The sequence below is a fragment of the Mustela nivalis genome (assembly GCF_964662115.1).
Source record: "Mustela nivalis genome assembly, chromosome: 6".
Lineage (NCBI taxonomy): Eukaryota > Metazoa > Chordata > Mammalia > Carnivora > Mustelidae > Mustela > Mustela nivalis.
Window position 1 is genome coordinate 24521156 of NC_139025.1, and position 20281 is coordinate 24541436.

Below are 20281 nucleotides of genomic sequence, written 5' to 3' on the forward strand. Positions count from 1 at the left end.
AAATCAAGATACACTTCCTGCCATCGAGATGTTCACGGTGTAGTTGGGGAAAATTCAATAATCATTCACTATGTAAAAGTATGAAGGGTGTCTGAAGGAAATAGCACAATGCTCTTGGCTTAGCCAAGAGTTGCTATTTGGAGCAAGGTGGAAGACAAGAAGGCTCTGGTTCTCTAAAAGCAGCTATTCAGTGTTTGCAGTACAAGATGTTTATTTGGGATCAACCTGAAGAAATGGGTAGTGTATTAATCTCCTCAGGCTACCATAGCAAAATACATAGACTGGGTGGCTTAAACAACAAAAAAATAATTTTCTCAAAGTTCCAGAAGCTGAAAGAATAAGATCATGGTGTCATCAGGGTTGGTTTTTGGTGAAGTCTCTCTTTCTAAATTGTAAATGGCCACCTGTTCCCTCTCTCTCTCCTGTAGCCTTTCCTCTGTGCATGTTGGAGAGAGATCTCTTCCTCATAATGACACTATTTCTATTGGATTAGGTCTCCACCCTTAGTTAATACTCTAATGGCCTTATCTCCAAAAAGTCACATTGAGAATTAAGGCTTCAACAAATAAATTTGGGCGAGGGGTGTTCAATTCAGTTCATAACAGGGAGGAAACATGAATAGATGGAGAACGTTGAAACACCATGCAAACTTGAAAATCCAACACTTCAGGGAACTCTGGAGTTGAGTGTTCCACACTAACTGTATTCTTTAGAGCAGGGTAGCAAGTCCTTGCCTGACATGATCTGGGTATATCATTGTGTCCAACACAGGGTGCCTAGAGTTATTTCATTAACTACTTCATTAAACCAGAAAAGGAAACATTTGATCTGAGACTTCAAGGCAGTTAGGAATCGATTAGTCAGGAGAGGAAGTGTCAAGACCTTCAATCCATTGACTCACTCTGTATTGACTCATCACCTTCACTCCTTCCAACTTTTTCCTCCTTTATTCTTCTCAAATCCAGCTCAGATTTTGCAATCCATTGTTATAATAATTTGAAAATATTTTAATTCCACTGTCTTCTAGGGTAGATAAACACCTCCAATGCTCTGACACATGCCCCAAACCTTGAATGAACTAATATGTGTACTTTCTCTGAGCTAGAACTCAGCTGAATGCTATTGAAGACAAACCCAGGGGATGGGTGGCAAAGGCTTCATTGAAACACTTGTCACAGCTCCTCATTTCAACTTCACCTTTTTCACAGTGATTATTCACACAATCCCATTGTTCCTCACATTTCCCGTTCCTCCCCACTGCTTTACCTTCGAGTGGTAAATCCGTCTTGAGGAAAAAGGCAACATTAAATGGACATCATCTTAACTCCTCACGGTAAAATCAACAAACAGCATTTAACAGCATTTTGTTTTTTCACTTTTTTTAAAATAAAGGAAGCGTCTTTCTCTTTAGGCCAGCAGAGTCTGTCCATTGAATAATACTCAATACTTTTATCTTGGCAAAATCCTAGTATATACTCTATCATTTATCATTTCCTCTCTTCCATATTATTGCCATCACAATACAAACTTGATCTAAAATCTCTTCTTGTGAGATATCACTTCTTTGAATATTTTGCTTCTCCAGGAATTTTGTTTTCCTAATTCATTTGATATCCTAACCTGGGCAATGAATGTCAGGCTCCCTATGTACTTCCTTGCCTCCCTTTATTCCGGTGCATTCTAGGCTGGAGTCTGTCCTCATGGTTGCACTGAAACTCTTCCTGTCAAGGCCACCATTGAATTCACTCCTCATCATTCTTAATCTTTTAGATGGTTTCACATTGACCACTCACCTCTTCTTATTATTTTCTTTTAAGATTTTATTTATTTTTAACAGAGAGAGCACAAGCAAGGGAAGCAGCAGACGGAGAAGGAGAAGCAGACTCCCTACTGAGCAAAAAGCCTGATGTGGGGCTTGATCCTAGGACCTTGGGATCATGAGCTGAGCTGAGGTAGATGCTTAACTGACTGAACCATCCAGGTGCCCCCACTTCCTTCCTCCTGTTCCTCCTCTTCCTCTTCTTCTTTTTCTTCTTTTAAGATTTTATTTATTTGACAGACTGAGATCACAAGTAGGCAGAGAGGCAAGCAGAGAGAGGAAGGGGAAGCAGGCTTCCTGCTGAGCAGAGAGCCCGATGTGGGGCTCGATCCCAGGACCCTGAGATCATGACCTGAGCTGAAGGCAGAGGCTTTAACCCACTGAGCCACACAGGCACTCCTCCACTTCCCTCTTCTTAATGATATCTTCCCTTGACCTCAATGACATCTAATTTAATTACTGCCTCCTGAGACTTCAGCACCCGCTCTTTCTTTTGCCCATTCTTTTTCCTCCTTGCCTTTAGATTTTGGAGTTCCTCTTTTTTTTTTTTAATTAATTTTTTATTTTTTATAAACATATATTTTTATCCCCAGGGGCACAGGTCTGTGAATCACCAGGTTTACACACTTCACAGCACTCACCAAAGCACATACCCTCCCCAATGTCCATAATCCCACCCCCTTCTCCCAAACCCCCTCCCCCCAGCAACCCTCAGTTTGTTTTGTGAGATTAAGAGTCACTTATGGTTTGTCTCCCTCCCAATCCCATCTTGTTTCATTTATTCTTCTCCTACCCACTTAAGCCCCCATGTTGCCTCACCAATTCCTCATATCAGGGAGATCATATAATAGTTGTCTTTCTCTGCTTGACTTATTTCGCTAAGCATGATACGCTCTAGTTCCATCCATGTTGTCGCAAATGGCAAGATTTCATTTCTTTTGATGGCTGCATAATATTTCATTGTGTATATATACCACATCTTCTTGATCCATTCATCTGTTGATGGACATCTAGGTTCTTTCCATAGTTTGGCTATTGTGGACATTGCTGCTATAAACATTCGGGTGCACGTGCCCCTTTGGATCACTACATTTGTATCTTTAGGGTAAATACCCAGTAGTGCAATTGCTGGGTCATAGGGCAGTTCTATTTTCAACATTTTGAGGAACCTCCATGCTGTTTTCCAGAGTGGCTGCACCAGCTTGCATTCCCACCAACAGTGTAGGAGGGTTCCCCTTTCTTGGAGTTCCTCTTGTCTCTGGCCTGTACTCTCTTCCTTTTTCTGTGTCTTTCCCTAGAATAATGTATCTATCCCCCAGACCTTGAATAGAGTCTGTACTTAATGATGCCAGAATGTGTATCTTGAGTGTTGACCTTTCCTCTATGGCCAATCCTTGCATCACCAACTGGTTCCTTGATTCTTCTGTTTATATTTCTCAGCAACACTATAAATCCTGTATGTCAGAACTAAACTTGTGAACATATTCCCTAAAACTTCTTTTCTTGATTTCTTCATCTCAGTAATACCACTTACTATCTGTCAAGGTATTAGGTTCACACACGTGGGGTTCAACTTTGATTCCTGCTGCATCATCATACCCACATCATTAAGCCCATTACTTCAGCCTTGGTCAGCTGGCTAAACTGATTATTCTGTCACCTCAGGCCCAACCCTAGTTCCAGTTCTCAGCTGCATCCTCTTGAACCATGGTGAGTGCTTCCTAACTGTCTTCCCATTTCCAGATTTATGCCCTCAATTAATTCCTCATCAACATAATCTTTTAAAAATATAGATTACATCAGGTTAGTATTATGTTACAGCCTTGCATAAAGTTGTTACCAATTTGTGGAAATCCATAAGGAAGTCTTTTTTGTTATCCAATCTAAACGTCCATCTGTATTTGATATGGATCGGGTCCCCATTGTATTCCTGTGTTGAAGCTCTGACTCCCAATGTAATGATATTTGGATATGGGGTCTTTGGGGGAGTAATTGGATTTAGATGAGGTCATAAGGGTGGGAGCCCCCATGATAGAATTTGTCCCCATTCAAGGAAAGACATCAGAGACCTTGGTTCATCTCTCTTTCTTTTGCAAGGTGAGGACCAAGAAAGGAGACGGCCACCAGCAAGCCAGGAAGAAAGCCTTCACTGAAGAATTAAATTAGCTGGCACCTTGATCTTGGGCTTCCCAGGCTCCACAGTCATGAGAAATAAAATTCTGTTGTTTAAACCACCCTGTTTATGTTATTTATGGTATGGCAGCCAGAGTTGACTAAAATCTATATGTACATATATTCATATCTGTACCTATATTTATATCTATCACATAGGTATGCTTGATTTTTCAAATTTATTTCAAGTAAACTATACTCAACATGGGGCTTGAACTTACAAGCCAGAGATCAAGAGCCATGTGTTCTATAAACTTCAGCCAGCTCTACAAAGCCAGCCAGGTGCTTCTGTCTTTTCTCCCTCCATCTGTCTCTTCCCCTTTCTTCTTTCTTTCTTTCTTTCTCTCTCGCTCTCTTTCTTTCTTTCTTTCTTTCCCCTTTGAGAGACAGAGCCCTCATGAGCCAGGGGTGGGGATGGTAGGTGGGCATGGGCAGAAGAGAATCTTTAGTAGGCTTCATGGCCAGTGCAGAGCCCAACATAAGTCTCAATCTCAAGACTGTAAGATCATGGCCCGAACAGAAATCAAGAGTCAAATACTAAACCAATCAAACCCCACAGATGCCGCTGATTTTTAAAATATATATCCGTACTGTAAGACTACATTTCATGAGGCTTGGGACTGTGTCTGTTTTATTCATATAGTATATCCATACCTAGTCAGGGACTCTCATATGTAAATATTTCCTGACCTTATGAATGACAGGAAATAACCTGATTTCAGGTTATCGTATTGTTAATAGTCCAGACATGGGGATAAGCAACAAGCAAATAAATGTATGATTGCAATAAATGATGGTAAGAAAAAAGTATTGAGTGTTAGTGTATACACATATGGGTATCTCAGATACCCATCAGATTATGACTTTGGAGTAATTTTCCAGAGTTAATACACAATACATGCAGTGTAAAAAAAAAAAAAAATTCTTACTTTATTCAAGTTCAAGGCATCACTCCAAGCCTTAGAATCTTGATTACAGAAGAGATATTAATTAGTATAACTAGTAGGGTTTTTTTTTATTATTATTACTATTGGATTGGATACAGTGATTCTCTTCAAAAGACAGATTGAAAAAGGAGCCTCTTATATTGGGGCTTCCTGGCTATAAACAACCTAATGCTTAATTAAATTACTAAAGCTGAGAAAATAGAGTTTAGGGGCCCTAGCAAGGTGTTTTGGTTACAGTCATCCATAAAAAAAAGAATCCAGGAAATTACTCATAGACTCTTGGGCTCATCTGAACATTGTTTAGAGACTAGAAACAGCATTCCTTATAGTACAAGGAAATATCTAAATCATTTGCAGGTATATTGCATTTTGTATGCACTGCATACATTTAAACGTTTGGGAAGAACATTTGCCTAGACAATGGCTTAAGCAAAAGGAATAAAAAAAAATAACACCAAAAAACCTTTATTCTCAGTTGTATTTGGCAGGTGACATCAAAATTATAAATCCTATAAATAAGTGTTGCTGTTTCGCTCAAATATATAGACCTTTAGAAAACATAATTGTGTGTGTGTGTGTGCATGTATGTGTGTGTGTAATTGTGGGTTAATTTTTTTGTTTGTGTTTTACAAACTTTTCAGAATCAGTATTTGCAAATACTAGGAAAGTAGGCATGTTCTTGGATATAAATACATATTGGTCAAGAAAGAACTACATAAAATCTAGGCCAACTGCTTTTAATTGCTAGGAATTTTAACTGTATTGATATGTCCATGGGATATGGATCACTTTAGAGATAATAATAGTAGCAGCTGATACTGTACCAACTATGTTCACGTCTTCCTTTAGGTGTTCTATTTTAACTTTCAACTCAAAGAGACCAGTGCTAATAGTATCTCTATTTTACATATGAATAGACATAGAAAGTTTAATTTTACATTAAGCACCATACCCTTGTGAAAGCAGGTCAGTAGATAAATGGGCGGGGTGTGTAGGGCACAAAAATGAATGAGATATTGGGTGAAGATTTAACATGGTGTCTGGTATACGATAAGCACAAAATAAATTCAACCTGAACAGATTTTATCATGCTGTGTTATGATGATAAATGTAATCAAAAGTAACTATAGTCCCTACAATGTTCTCTTAAGCATAATAAGCACAAAATGACACATTATTCTACAAATTACTAAGATCATATTTTAAGTACTTCCATACATTAAACTGTTTCGTTCCCACAAAAATCTTCTGAATTAGGTAATGTTTTCATTCCATTTAATGGATGAGAAAATTGAGTCACAGAAATGTTAAGAACCTTGTCTGATGTCATATGATTAATATGCTTTTGAAATTGTGTTTTAAATAAGGTGGTCCTAGATTCTATGCTCTTACTAGTTCACTGTACTTCCTGAGGTATTCTAAATTTACTGCCTACTTGTAACCTAAGTTTACAGCCCATATTAGCCCATAAAGTGAACCAAAAGTCCTTGCAAGCTGCCCTTATGAATGCCAGCAATCAGTAGCTATGGGCCCAGGTTTCAAGTTGTGGCTTATTGATGACCATGAATTAATAACCAAGAACATACCTGATTTCCTAAAAGTTCTCAAAGACATTTAAAGTTGTTTTACTGTGATCTTAGATCTCTATTCATGGTTAGGGACAACATTGTGCTAAAACACGTTTTCAGTAATATTTATCTATGAGGTTATTCATATCTGAATACAAGGGACAACAGCATAACACATTAGATGTATAGATGCCCAGAAAATAGATTCAGTCTTAAGTGAAATTAGCAGTCCCTTATCTGTAGAAACTATAATTTTTGGGTCCAAAGCCTCAATATATCCTTCTTTTTCTGTTGATGTGTGCTGGGGGAAAAAAAAAAAAGTTGTTAATTTTTTCACTTAGTTTGATATTCTATGCCATATTATTCATCATTAACACTGTTTTTCCTGTATCTATTCTTCCTGCTCAAGTGAAGAGACTGGGAACTACATTTCCCAGAATCCTTGGAAGCAGGTTCTGGGTTGGATTCAACTGACAGTCATTTCCCAGCTATCTGGCCCCACAATAGTGGAAGACATCATGGTTCCCAGTGAAGGCAGATGCTAGCCACCAGATGAGCTTAAAGAGAATGTTGGCTAGGAGATTCCAGGTGTCCTCTTGTAGAACCACCTGTTCTGCTGAAACAGGTGCTTGAGCTCAGAACAAGTACCTTCCTCTGAGTCCAGTATCCACTGGTTTCCTGAAGGTACTGGCAGCTTTCCTGACCTGTATGTCTCAAGAGGCCTTTAGCAAGTATCAACCCTCTAATACACTGATTTAAATCATCTTCTTAACACACTTAGGATGATTTCCATTTTCCTGATTTGAACTCCAGCTGATAGATGCATTTATTCATTTTTAAAAGACCAGGATTATTATTACCTCATGTTTGTAAAATACTACCATATATAGTTTCCCTTCAATGTATCATAAAACAAGTTTACAAAATTTATAGAGTAGGCTTTATCTCCAATAATTTATCTGAACCCTGAATTCTCTGATTTTTGTAAAGAATGACCTAAAGCAAGCTAATGAAAAAATTAGTTTGAGGACTTAGTCCAACTAATCACAAACTCCATGTTCTTTGTACCATGCTCAGTAGTCTTAGAATGCTCCTTATTGAGAAAAACTGAATTCTAAGCTCTAATTAAAAAAAAAAAAAAATACTACAAGGCACTGAAATTTAAAGATCTTTTAAAATATTTTCATGAAGCTTGAGGTCGCTTTTCAATCCCAGAATGATTCTGAAGAAAGTTTAATCACTATTTTGCAATATGAGCTACACCTGCTTTAATTAAACACAAAAACAAATTTAATTTTAAATTATATAAATTTATGCTTATGCAATTCGATTTCTTTTTTAAACCAAAAACAAATAAATAATTGAACATCAAATAAATCAGCAATAGTTTCTCCTAAATGTGGCATCTTTTTAAAGATCCTCCTTCTAAATTCCTGTTTGACTGGTTCCCTTTCCTACTGAATTAAGTAGGGAAAACAATGAAATTGAAAGCTTAAAAATGGCTTTTAATTAGCAAAGCTTTCTTGTATTGTATTTAGCATTTCCATTAGAAGAGCAAGGCCCTGTGGAAATATTTTTAATGCATATTTGTTTTTCCTTTGAAAATTTATTTGATTATTACAGCAAATGAATTTTTTATAATAACATTGCTTTTAAAATTATAATATGCTGTATATCAAACTAGGGAGTTGACATCATATTAGCTGCATTGTGTTTGCAAGAAAATGCTTTATAAAATAGATTATCAATTATCTGTAATATTTTCTGCATTTATTGGTGGTTAGAGGAGACAATTTTGCTCTGTTTATAAGTTCATTATTTCATCAATCATATGCTCTTCCTTTCTGTTCCCATTTATTTCTTCTATTATAGAGATATCCATTCAAAATAACTCAGATTAGTTTTCCCCATACATCCCCTTAGAGGCAATAGGGGAGAAAACGTGATTTTTTTTTCCTCCTTGTTTTCATTAATTTGCATACAGTATAGGTTAGAGTTTTCATTAATAGGTGGAGTTCTGTGTTTCATCACAACTAAAACCCATTGAGATGTAGAATTAAAAGAATCACTGAGTTAGAGATCATTGAATTCATTTAGAAACATGGAATGTTTTTGGAGAACTGGAAGTCACAGCAGCTGTTACCAACACAATCAGTTTCTCAAGATAGGTCTATGCTGCTATGGTTTTGACTGAATCTTCAACCCAACTCCTGGAATCACAATTCATTGGAAAAGCCTGAAAGATAGAATATGTGCTAGTAAACATTGCAATTACACATGAAGGCTCAAATGGGCTTCTTAAGTTCTGTGATTTCATTAAAACTTCTCATGCAAATTGATGTTGCCATTTAGAATACATTGACCAGATAATTATTAGTGACCACAATAAGAGTAATCCCATACACACTCTTGTACCAACAAAAAAGCAGTGACTAAGACTTATCAAGAACTTCTCCTCAGGCCCTGAACAAAGGCTTTATATGTATTTACATGAATATTAGGTAGTTTTTACAGCACTCCTACAGAGATTTCTGCGGTAGACTAGGAATGACAAAAATACTATATTAGTATCCTGGGATTTTAGGAACAAATCATCACAAACTCAGTAGCTTAAAACAACAGAAACTTATTTTGTCACGATTCTGAAGGCCAGAAGTCTGAAATCAAAGACGTCAACAGGATTGGTTCCTTCTGGAGAGTCCAGGGAGGATCTGTTCCATGTCTCTCCTGGCTTCTAGTGGCTGCCAGCATCCATGTTGTTCTTTCTTTTGTAGTTGCATAACCATCCCAGGCTCTGCTGCCATCATCCCATCACCTTTCCTTCTGAGTCTTTCTGCATGTCTTCCCTGTTTCTGTCTCTTATAAGTAAGTACACTTGTCATTGGATTTACTACATACTTAATCCAAGATGATCTCACCTCAAGATCCTTACCTTTATTCCACCTACAAAGACAATGGTTTCAAATATGGTCATATTCCTTGGTTCTGGGTGGACATAACTTTTGGGTGGTCACCATTCAGGGTTTTACAATGAATATCCAGTTATATAATCTCTTATGCTTACTGATTCAATCAATCCAACAGGAAAAGTTACAGGTCAATAGTAACTATACATTTTCTTTAACACACCTGCTCAAATTAATTCCATTTACATACTGATATTATTTCTCTTCACTGCTTTACCCCTTTTGGAATATAACATAAACATTTCCCCAAATTCTCCTAATATCCCTCTTCCCCAAAATGGAGTTACCTGTACTACAAATACCTCCCAGCTTCACTTCTAATGTATGTTTACATTATTGAATTATTTTTACCATAGGAAGGGTCCCCATGTCCATAACTACTGAGAACACAATATAAGAAAAGCCTAAATTGGCCTCTCTGTTCCATTTTTTTTTTCCATTGCTAACTGCGTTTTTGCATTCCTTCATATTTGTAATCTAAGAATGTCTCCACAAAGACACTGTTTATGAATTTGTCTCTCTCCAAGGTCTTTATGACCTCCAATCATCGTTTTGTTTTCACTGATTTCCACATTCTTTTTCTAACCAACGCTGATAACTTCCTTTCCTCCAAAACAATAGATTCTCATACAATCAATAGTAAAAAACCAATAATTTTCATTACAGAGATAGATGAAGTAACAGAAATATTTCCTTGTGGTTGAAAATGTTTTTATTACTAGGAGGTGTTTTTTGTGTCAAAAAACAAGAATAATGTGGTTGCCCGTGAAAATAATGCCTCAGTTCTCTTGGTTCTTTCCATAAATATCAAGTTTAAGTGTATAAAAACAATCATCTGGGATTTTACAATGCAGTCCTTATACTGTTTCTACATGGTTCAGTCAGAGTTCAAGATTTATTTTATGTAGTCACTGTTTTTTGTAGTCACCTAAATATGAGATCTACTTAGAATTCTATTTTTAATCATAGTGCTTATATTTTCTAATACAGTAATTATAGTTTTAAAATGCCAGCTTGAAAACAAGTAATGCATGAAAACTCATTTTTTTTTATCATTTGGCACAAAACACTTCCATCTAATAAAAATTATAGAAGCATTTAAAATTATTTATAAATAATTTGTGAATTGAAATGAATCAAACTGGATATCTGATAACTAAAAAAAAAAAAAAAAAAATAGAACTTTGACATGACATCACACTTGATTTATACTTCTCAGGCCCTATCAGGATAATAGGAGGAGACTGGTAATTGAATGAAAATGGGGAAATTTGGGGTGCCTGGGTGGCTCAGTGGGCTAAGCCGCTGCCTTCGGCTCAGGTCATGATCTCAGGGTCCTGGGATCGAGTCCCACATCGGCTCTCTGCTCAGCAGGGAGCCTGCTTCCCTTCTTCTCTCTCTGCCTGCCTCTCTGCCTACTTGTGATCTCTCTCTGTCAAATAAATAAATAAATCTTTAAAAAAAAAAAAAAAAGGAAATGGGGAAATTTGACATTATGGGAGTAGGAAGAAGTACTAAGCACCAGGAGGACTGCCTTATTGGATACTACATTGTTTGCCAGAATTGACTTGGCCGATAGGGATCTACATGAGTCTCCCTTAACCTTCACCAAGTACTACGACACAATATTTTTTTATAAGAGATACATAGGTAAGACCTTGTTAATGTCAAAAGGACAAGGCGAAACAAGAAGGGGAAGGAGGGTGTAGAATCAGATATGTTCATTTACTCAGGGGCATTGGAGAGCATGGCCCATTCAGTCATAGGAGAGATTCATACTCGTTAATGGCACACAGCAAACATTTAGGAGTTAGTGACTGCTATTCCAGTTTGTGGTATTTTAGTATCCTGATAAACCATGTTATTCTATGTTTAAATTACCTTTTTTTTAAGATTTATTTATTTATTTATTTATTTATTTATTTATTTGACAGACAGAGATCACAAGTAGGCAGAGAGGCAGGCAGAGAGAGAGGGGAAGCAGGTTCCCTATTGAGCAGAGAGCCCGATGCGGGGCTCCATCCCAGGACCCTGAGATCATGACCTGAGCTGAAGGCAGAGGCTTAAGCCACTGAGCACCCAGAAGCCCCTAAATAACTTTTTTGTTCTAAAATTTGCAGACAATTAAATGTACCTATGGAAAAATCTATGCACTTGTGTAACTGCCACAACAGCTAAGACTATTTTCCTCATTCCAGAGAGATTTCTTCTTCCTCCTTGTATTCAGGAGGCCCAGCATTAGCCCCAGAGAAATGAATGAAGCTTCTGTCTTCGGTCACTAAAGATTAGTTTGCCTATTCTGGAATTTTATGGAAACGGAATCACACAGTAAGTAGTCTTTTTTGTCTGACATTTTTATTCAGCACAATGTTTTTGAGATCACAGTTGTGTTTTTGCATCTCTTAGTACTTTGTTCCTCTGTATTGCTGTGTAGTATTCTACTGTACGAATATAGCCCAATTCATTTATCAGTTCACCTGTAAATGGACATTTGGGTTGTTTGTACCTTGTCACTATTATGAATAAAACTGCTATGAATATTTCTGCACATGTTTTTTTGTAGGCATCTATTTTCATTTAATTAGGGGAATACATGGGAGTAAAATTGTTGGGTTATAGGGTAACTGTCTGTTCAATTTTATAAGGGACTGTCAGAGATTTCCATTTTGCAATCCTATCAGCAGTGTATGAGAGTTTTAGTTACTGCTTATCTTTGACAATTTGAGGGATTATATATATATTTTTAGGCATTTGAATAGGTTTCGAGTTGTATCTCATTGTACTTTTAATTTACATTTCCATGATTATTAATGATGCTGAGCATTTTTCCTTGGTTATTCATCATTTGTATATCTTATTTTGTGATATCCCTGCTTAATTTTTTGCCTATTTAACAAAATAATCGTAAATAAAAGGTAAAAAATGGGTTGTCTTCTTAGAAATGAGTTGTAAAAATTCCTTATTCTGGATAGGCTCTCATGGGAGAAGGCCTGTGCTAGACTAAAGTAAATCCTTTCCTCTCCAGTTATGAAGAAGAAAAATCAAAATTACTACAACTCAGGACCATTATTCGAAAAGGTAGAGCCCATTTCATGGTTTGGTTTTAAATAATCTACTCAGGAGAACTAAACATTTTAACTTAAGCTTAAGTAATGGTGCTACAGAACAACTCTTTTAAGTTCTAGAGGTTTCAACTACAGCCATTTATTTTCTTGCTGACATTATAGGAGCATAGAAAACAGCTAATACAACTGTCAGCTGAAAATCAGTGCCAGGCAATGAGTTCTACTCTTTCTGGATTCAAGGTGAAGGAGCCATCTTCATCTAGTACATTCCCATTCTCATTGCAGAGGGAAGAGGCAAGGGAGGAGGGTAACCACAGGGTGATGCTGACAGTACTCCTGTGGGGATGAAGCGTGTGCAGTGTCCACTCACGTTCCATTTGGCCAAAGCATGTTACAGAGCTGAATCCAACATGAATGGACTTGAGTGAGAATATATGGTCCATGATAAGGAGAGGAGAGTGAAGATTTGTGAACACCAATAAAATGTACTACAATCAGCCACCCCCCCAAAAAAAAAAGGAAAAAAAAAAAAGAAAGAAAGACCATAACCCAGGGCAGAGAATTCTCAACAAGAATCACATGTAGAGCTCAGAGTATAAAGCCTGAACAAGACAAGACTGAATACATGTTCACTCTTATTTTTATTATTTCCTTCTATGGAGACCAGACTGTGTCACCTTATGAGAATTGCTCTTTGGAATACTGTAAGGAGATTTTAATAGTATTGATACAATCAAAATGCTTAAAGGTCAGGTAGCACTGTCATCTCTGTTTTCTTAGTGCTAGATCTTTACTCAGATTGAAAGAGAGACTTCATTCTAATACCTCGAAATGTTGAACTATGAACCATAAAAAATTTAACATATTAAATAAAAAGATGAAGTTAGTGATAATGAGTTTAAAGTTGGTATACTTGTTTGGACACATTTAGAATTGGTTGCTATGGTTGTGTGTTTAAATGTTGCATAACATAAATGTGCATTAGTTTGTGATAGTTATAAAATTTTAAATAGGGCACACTGAGAAAATGCACCTTTGCTCCTTCCTAAATCACCTCTTTACAATCCCTCTTAAAGCACTCTACTAGAATTCTGTATTTTTGTGTGCCATGTTATTTATTTATTTCCTTTAAGACAGAATCATGTGTCAGGAGTTAGAAACACTACAGATGAATTAATGTATAATATCACACTATAACAAGGTAGAGCCATTGCACAAAAATTCAGCAACAAGAATAACAATGATGATGGTCATGACAAAACCTTTTACAGCCCTAACTATGTTCCAGGTACTATTCCACATACTATATCTACTAACGCACTTAATTTTTATGACATCAAAAGAGGTGCTATGTTTAAACCTATACAACTTAAGAAGAAACCGATGCTGAAAAGGTTTGGTGTCTAGCCCAAGGTCCAGAGAACTCTGGCTCAAGAGGTATGTTAGACTGGTATGTGGTGGCCTACAGTGAACCAAGCTTCCTATTTTTCATCCTCTTTGTAATTTCCTTCCACATTGACCGTTGCTTTGTCCATGTGGCTTGCCTTGCCCAATGGGACATTATAATGTGTAATGCAAGCAAAATGTTTGTCTAGTGGTCTAATTGTTTTGGGATACTGCCTTTTGGAACCTAGCCATTATGTTACACGCCTGGTCTAGGCTCCTCAATGGTGAGGGACTATGTGTAAAGAAAGATGTTGAGACCACAATGAGGGAGATATGTAACCATCCTTTCATTGTAACTGAGTCCAATCCTAAACAGACCCACCAGCTCAAAGTCAACACACGAGAGTAACCTAAGAGGTGTGGTGTAGAGACAGCTGAGGAACCGCCTAGCCCACCTAAAGTAATGTGTTGTTTTATGCTACTACATTTTGGATTGTTTTTATACATAGCAATTTGTACTGAAACAGGAGGCAACCATTGTCTCCCTAGGATTTTGCTGTCATTGAATTTCTGATGAGATTTCAGCAGTGATAGTGGGAGTTTGGTTACCAGTAAGTATTTGACACTTTTGTTTTTCCTCATTCTTGGCCAACTGCTCCTCAACCAAATCAGAGGTATTGTTTAACTGGCTGCTGATTAATATTTCAGACAATGTAGTAATCAGCTATCCATATGAGCAATTAATCAGAGCAGTGAAAAATAAATGACATCTTTAGACCACATTTTATTGCAGTCTAAAGACCAAGTCTGTCCTTAGAGTTCTCATACCAGAATCAAGGTGACTATTAGCCACAAATCTACATAATCATTTAACTCCTGAGTTTTAGAACTTGATACATTTTTCTCAACGGTATCAGGCAATGCTTTGCGATCACAAGGAAAACACAAAAATTATATATTTGGAGATTTATTATGAGGAATTGGCTCACAGAATAATGGGGGCTGAGAAGCCTCAGGATCTGCAGTGTGCAACCTGGGGACCCAGGAAAGTTGGTGTAATTCAGTTTGTGTCCAAAGACCTGAGAATCAGGAACTCTGATGGTGTAAGTTCCTGTCCAAGAACCAGGGAAGAGATAAGATTAGCTCTCAGTGAAGAAAGGAGAAAAAAAAAATGCTGAGAGGAATTTTTCTTTCCTCTGCCTTTTGTTCTTTCCAGGCCCTCAGCCTGTCGGATGACCTGACCGGTACCCACACTGGGGAGGGGATTCTACTTTACAGAGTCCATCAATTCAAGGGCTAATCTCATCCAGAAACCTTCATAGACACACCCAGAAACGCAGTTGAATCTGCATTGCCAGATGTTCAAAAATGCAGAATGATGATGGTGATGATGACTCCATCTCAGTAAAACTCTTATTACAGTACTTTGTATGGCAGCAGTGGGGGAAGTGTTGCCCTATTATATTTGCTTTTCCTCAAAGTCCCTTCAAATGTTAAGATAGAGCCATTCTTGTCTTCTTTTTAGACATCACCTGAGTTTCATCTTGAGAGCCCTTCATAGCCCTGTTACAGTCTAGGAATTCCTAGAAGAAAGATTCAGATTCAGAATGTTGGAACTCCTGCCCATCCTTTTGCTAAATAAATACATAGGTTTCAAAGAGCCATAGGGCTCTCCTACAGCTTTCCCCAAACACAACAGATCAGAACAAACCTAAGAAGAAAAAAGCCTTGCACCTCCTTCTGATTGCAAAATTTTGGAATCAAGAGACCTGAGCTGAAAACTCAGGCTTGCTGCCAAGTAGTTCTCAAACTTCAAGCAAAACTGGTAAAGGTTTGACATTGAACAGATGTGGATTAAAAACCCAGCCCTGCCTCCTCAAAGATGTGTTCCCTTTGGCAAGATCCTGGTCTTCTCTGCTTCAGTGTTCTCAGGTATAAAATGGGATAATAATTCATACCCCACAGGACTGTTGTGAACATCATAAGGAAAAGTATATTTAAAATAAAATGTAAATCTTTTTTTTAAAAAAAAGGGGCACCTGGGTGGCTCAGTGGGTTAAAGCCTCTGCCTTCAGCTCAGGTCATGATCCTGGAGTCCTGGGATCCAGCCCTGCATTAGGCTCTCTGCTCAGTGGGGAGCCTGCTTCCCCCTCTCCCTCTCTGCCTGTCTCTCTGCCTACTTGTGATCTCTGTCTGTCAAATAAATAAATAAAATCTTTTAAAAAAATAAAATAAAATAAAATGTTTACCATAGAGCTTTGTGTTCAGATTATCAATCAATTTATATGCCCTATGGAGGACAAACATTATTAAAGATAAAACATAAAATACTCTCAAGATCTAAAATTGTCGATTACCTCTCGGCATTGGACCAATCCATGCAATTGTACAGGTCCACAACTCCAGGGCTATTGACCTTTAAAAGCAATGTGTTTCTATCAGAGCTTAACATATTTAAATTAACCCAACCCAATGATTCTCTGTGTGCATAAGGGTGGAAACTTCCTTGAAATCAATATACAATAGTCAAATACTGAAATCCATGATACCTGGCTTCTGGGACTCTGTAAAAACACACTCACGGTGAAACAGCTATCCAAGGCATTTATCTTGTTTACACCTTCCCTCCCCCCTGGCTGAGATACAACTTTGTCAATACACAAATAGTTTTGGATCAACTCAAGTGTAATCTGCCCCAAGGCCAAGGTTACGCTCTTTATTTTAATGTCAGAATGGGAGCTGATGAGACCACTGTGGTCCTTCCGTTATCTTAGTTATAGAGACGCATTTCATTTTAATTCTTTCTTCTAAATCAGTGTTTGCCACTGGCAGTTCATATCAAAATGACTTTGGGGACTTTTCCTGGTTTTGTCTTCCTTTTCTCAAATCGATGGGTGTGAAATGGTGGTTCAGGCATGTGCATTTTGAAAAGGCTCCACCTATAAATTTGACGGGCACCTCTGATTAAGAGCCACTCGTGAAATTGAATTGATCTAATCCTTGTAAATGGCTTTATAAAAGGAAAAAAAAATCAGTTACAATTTCACTCAGCTTCCTTCATAATAATTTTATGTTGTATACCTTGGCAAAATCTTTAATTTTCAGATTTTGTTACATCAGTATCATTTTACTCTTGATTAACCATAAAAAGTCAGAATTAAAAATTACAGCACTGTAGAATCAAAGAAACAAGAGAATACTACAGGGTACTACACCTGGGAGGGCTGCCATTCAAGGCTATCCCGTAGCCAGTCTAACACCAGTAGCCTCATACATGTATGAAACTTCTCTGACAGTGGCACAGGTAGTAGAGAGGGTAAGGGTTTTTTTCAAAGTTCATGAGCTGTTCTTTTCTCCCAGAGAAAGAAGGAAAGGAGAGAAATAGCCCATATGTGGTTAGAAGTCTTAGTCACTATGCTGTTTTTAGAATTTTTAAAAATATCAAGTTAGAAATAAAAAGGAGTCAACAACTAGCAGCTAGTCAAAACCATCTGTTTTGTTTGCATAGATAAAGTCTGTAAGTGATATATATATATACACACACACACACACACATATATATATATCTCACTATATATAATATATATGCATATATTTGTATATATGTGTACATATATGATATACATAGCAATATATATAATAGATATAATGCACACATATATACAGATACATATCATGGGTGTGACAAATACTTATATGAATAAATATATATGTGGGTTTATTCTCTTAGAATAAAGCCACTTTTAGAATTTGAGAAGTTCAGAGACTAAGCAACTCTATTGTGCACAACTGACATACCTAAACTGCATCTGTTAGATTTTGTGATTTTATAAATACGAAATCATCACTACGATCAAAACAATGAACTTACCCATCACTCCAGAAAGTCTCCTCATCCTTGTTTGTAATCTTTTTTTCCGGGAAATCACTGATTGACTTTCCGTTAAAATCCATTTTCTTGAATTATATACGATTCAGCCATATAGTAAGTACTCTTTTTATTTGTCTTTTTTCATTCAGCATAATTATCTTGAGATTCATTTAGACTGTAGTATGAATCAATAGTTCATTCCCTTTAATGCAGGTAGTATTATATTGTATGGATATACTGGTTTGTGTATCCATTCATCAATTGACAAACATTTGGATTGTTTCCAGCCTTGGGCTATTACAAATAAAGCCACTCTAAATATTTGTATATATCATTGTTTGGCTATGTGCTTTCTTTTCTCTTGGGTAAATACCTATGAGTAGAAGAGATGGTTAAAATGGCAGGTGTGACTATAACTTCTTAAGAAACTTCCAAATAATTTTCAAAAGTGCATCATTTCTCAATCCCATCAGCAGCACACGAGAGTCCTAATATGTCCACATTCTCACCAGTACTTGGTATGGTCAATCTTTTTAACTTAAGCCACTTTAATTACACATACATATTGGTAGCTCATTATGGGTTTAATTTGCATCTCCATAATAAAAAATTATGTTGAACTTCTTGCCATGGGCATATTTGCCATCTAAAAACATTCTTTGGTAGAATGTCTGTATAAACCTTTTATCCATTTTTTAGTATTGAGTTATTTGCTTTCTTATTATGTTTTAGAATTTTGTTATGTATCCTGCATGCAAGGCCTACAACAGATTTGTGATTTGCAAATATTTTTTTCCTAATCCATGGCTTGTCTTTTTATCCACTAAATAGTGTTTCTTAAAGAACAGAAGTTTTTAATTTTGATAATCTATTTTTTCTTTTATAGACCTTAATTTGTTGTAATAGCTAAAGAATCCTTGCTTGACCCAAGATCCCAAGTGTTTTCTTCCATGTTTTTTTTTCCATTTTTTATTAGAAATTTTATAATTTTATATTTATGTCTTTAAGCCATCTTAAGCTACTTTTTTATACAGTGTCAGGTATGGATTTAGTTTTACTTTTTATTTGCTTATGTGTTACCAGTGGGAGAGTCTGGATTGCTTGAATGAGGTCTCTGACACTGGATTCCCCATGAAAAGATATAGGTGTGGGCACCTGGGTGGCTCAGTTGGTTGAGCGGCTACCTTTGGCTCAGGTCATGATCCCAGACTTCCAGGATCGGGTCCGCATCGAGCTCCCAGCTCCTTGGGGGAATCTGCTTTTCCCTCTGACCTTCTCCTCTCTCATGCTCTCTCACTCATTCTCCCTCAAATAAATAAATAAAAATTTTTAAAATTGGAATAAAGATAGCCAGAAGGAAAGCAAGTGCAAAGCATTTACTAAACCCAAAGTACACTCTCAGGGTGGGAGAGAGGGCAATTTTAAGGAGATGGAATTGGCTCTAAGTTGTTCTAGGATTGGCTATTTGTTGAGGTTACTCTGGGTTGGGAGGGGCTGTGACCACAGTGGGGTGGTCTCTAATGGAAGATGCTTCCAATCATTTGGAGATCTCCTCTCACAAGTTGGTAGGGTGAAGTTTTGACCTTACAAGGTTTATACCAGAACCAGTGGCAGCCTTTCTCCTGTGGGGTGTGTGAAGGGGTGGCTGTAACCTTGATGCAAGTTCATTATAATGAGTCTAGGTGTTCCCTGGGGTTAGAGGTGAATAAGGACAGAGCATGCTCTATACCTGTGGCTCTTGATCTGCCAACACCAAGTTCTGGAAAGTCACAAGGTCAGGATGCTGTGCCTCCCCACTGCCCCCCAGCTTCTAATGTGTAACCTATTTGTCACTACCCTTGCCTCCAGTTCGTCACTATCATTCCCACCTCAAGGATTTGGGACTCTGTTTTGTAGGGTTTCTTCCACGACTCCAATCTGGATTTCTCCTACCATGTGCATGCTCATTGACTTTAGCACCATTTGTCAAAAGAAACATTTTGTTTCCCTTGGATTAGTAGGAAGAAATTTTTAAATTAAGATGTATTAAAGTAAAGCAGATTATACCAAATGAGTTTAAACTTCACTTTGGGAAAAAAAAAATACCTAGATTATTGATGAGAGATTTTGCTCTCACTCTCAGTCACCGTTGATCTTAAGCACAATGGAAGAACTGAAATGTGAAATACAAAGCAAATCAAACAAAACAAATGGATTTGGAGTTTATTTTGAACCTGTGGTTGAGCTAATCCACCCAACTGATCCCCACCTAATTTTTACTGTCTGTGTTCCTTATCATTTAGTAAAATATTTACCTATTTTGGATAGTGGATGGTAGCCTGTTGCTGAAGATTAGACTTCCTACGATATTAACTTTCCTTTCAAGGCATAAGTCCCTAAGTTGGAGTAACTACATAATGAAGCCAAATATCAGAGTGTTATGAAGGGATTGTTCTCTTGGACAGAAATCTACCCATATTGAGCTTCATTCTGCATATGAACAACACA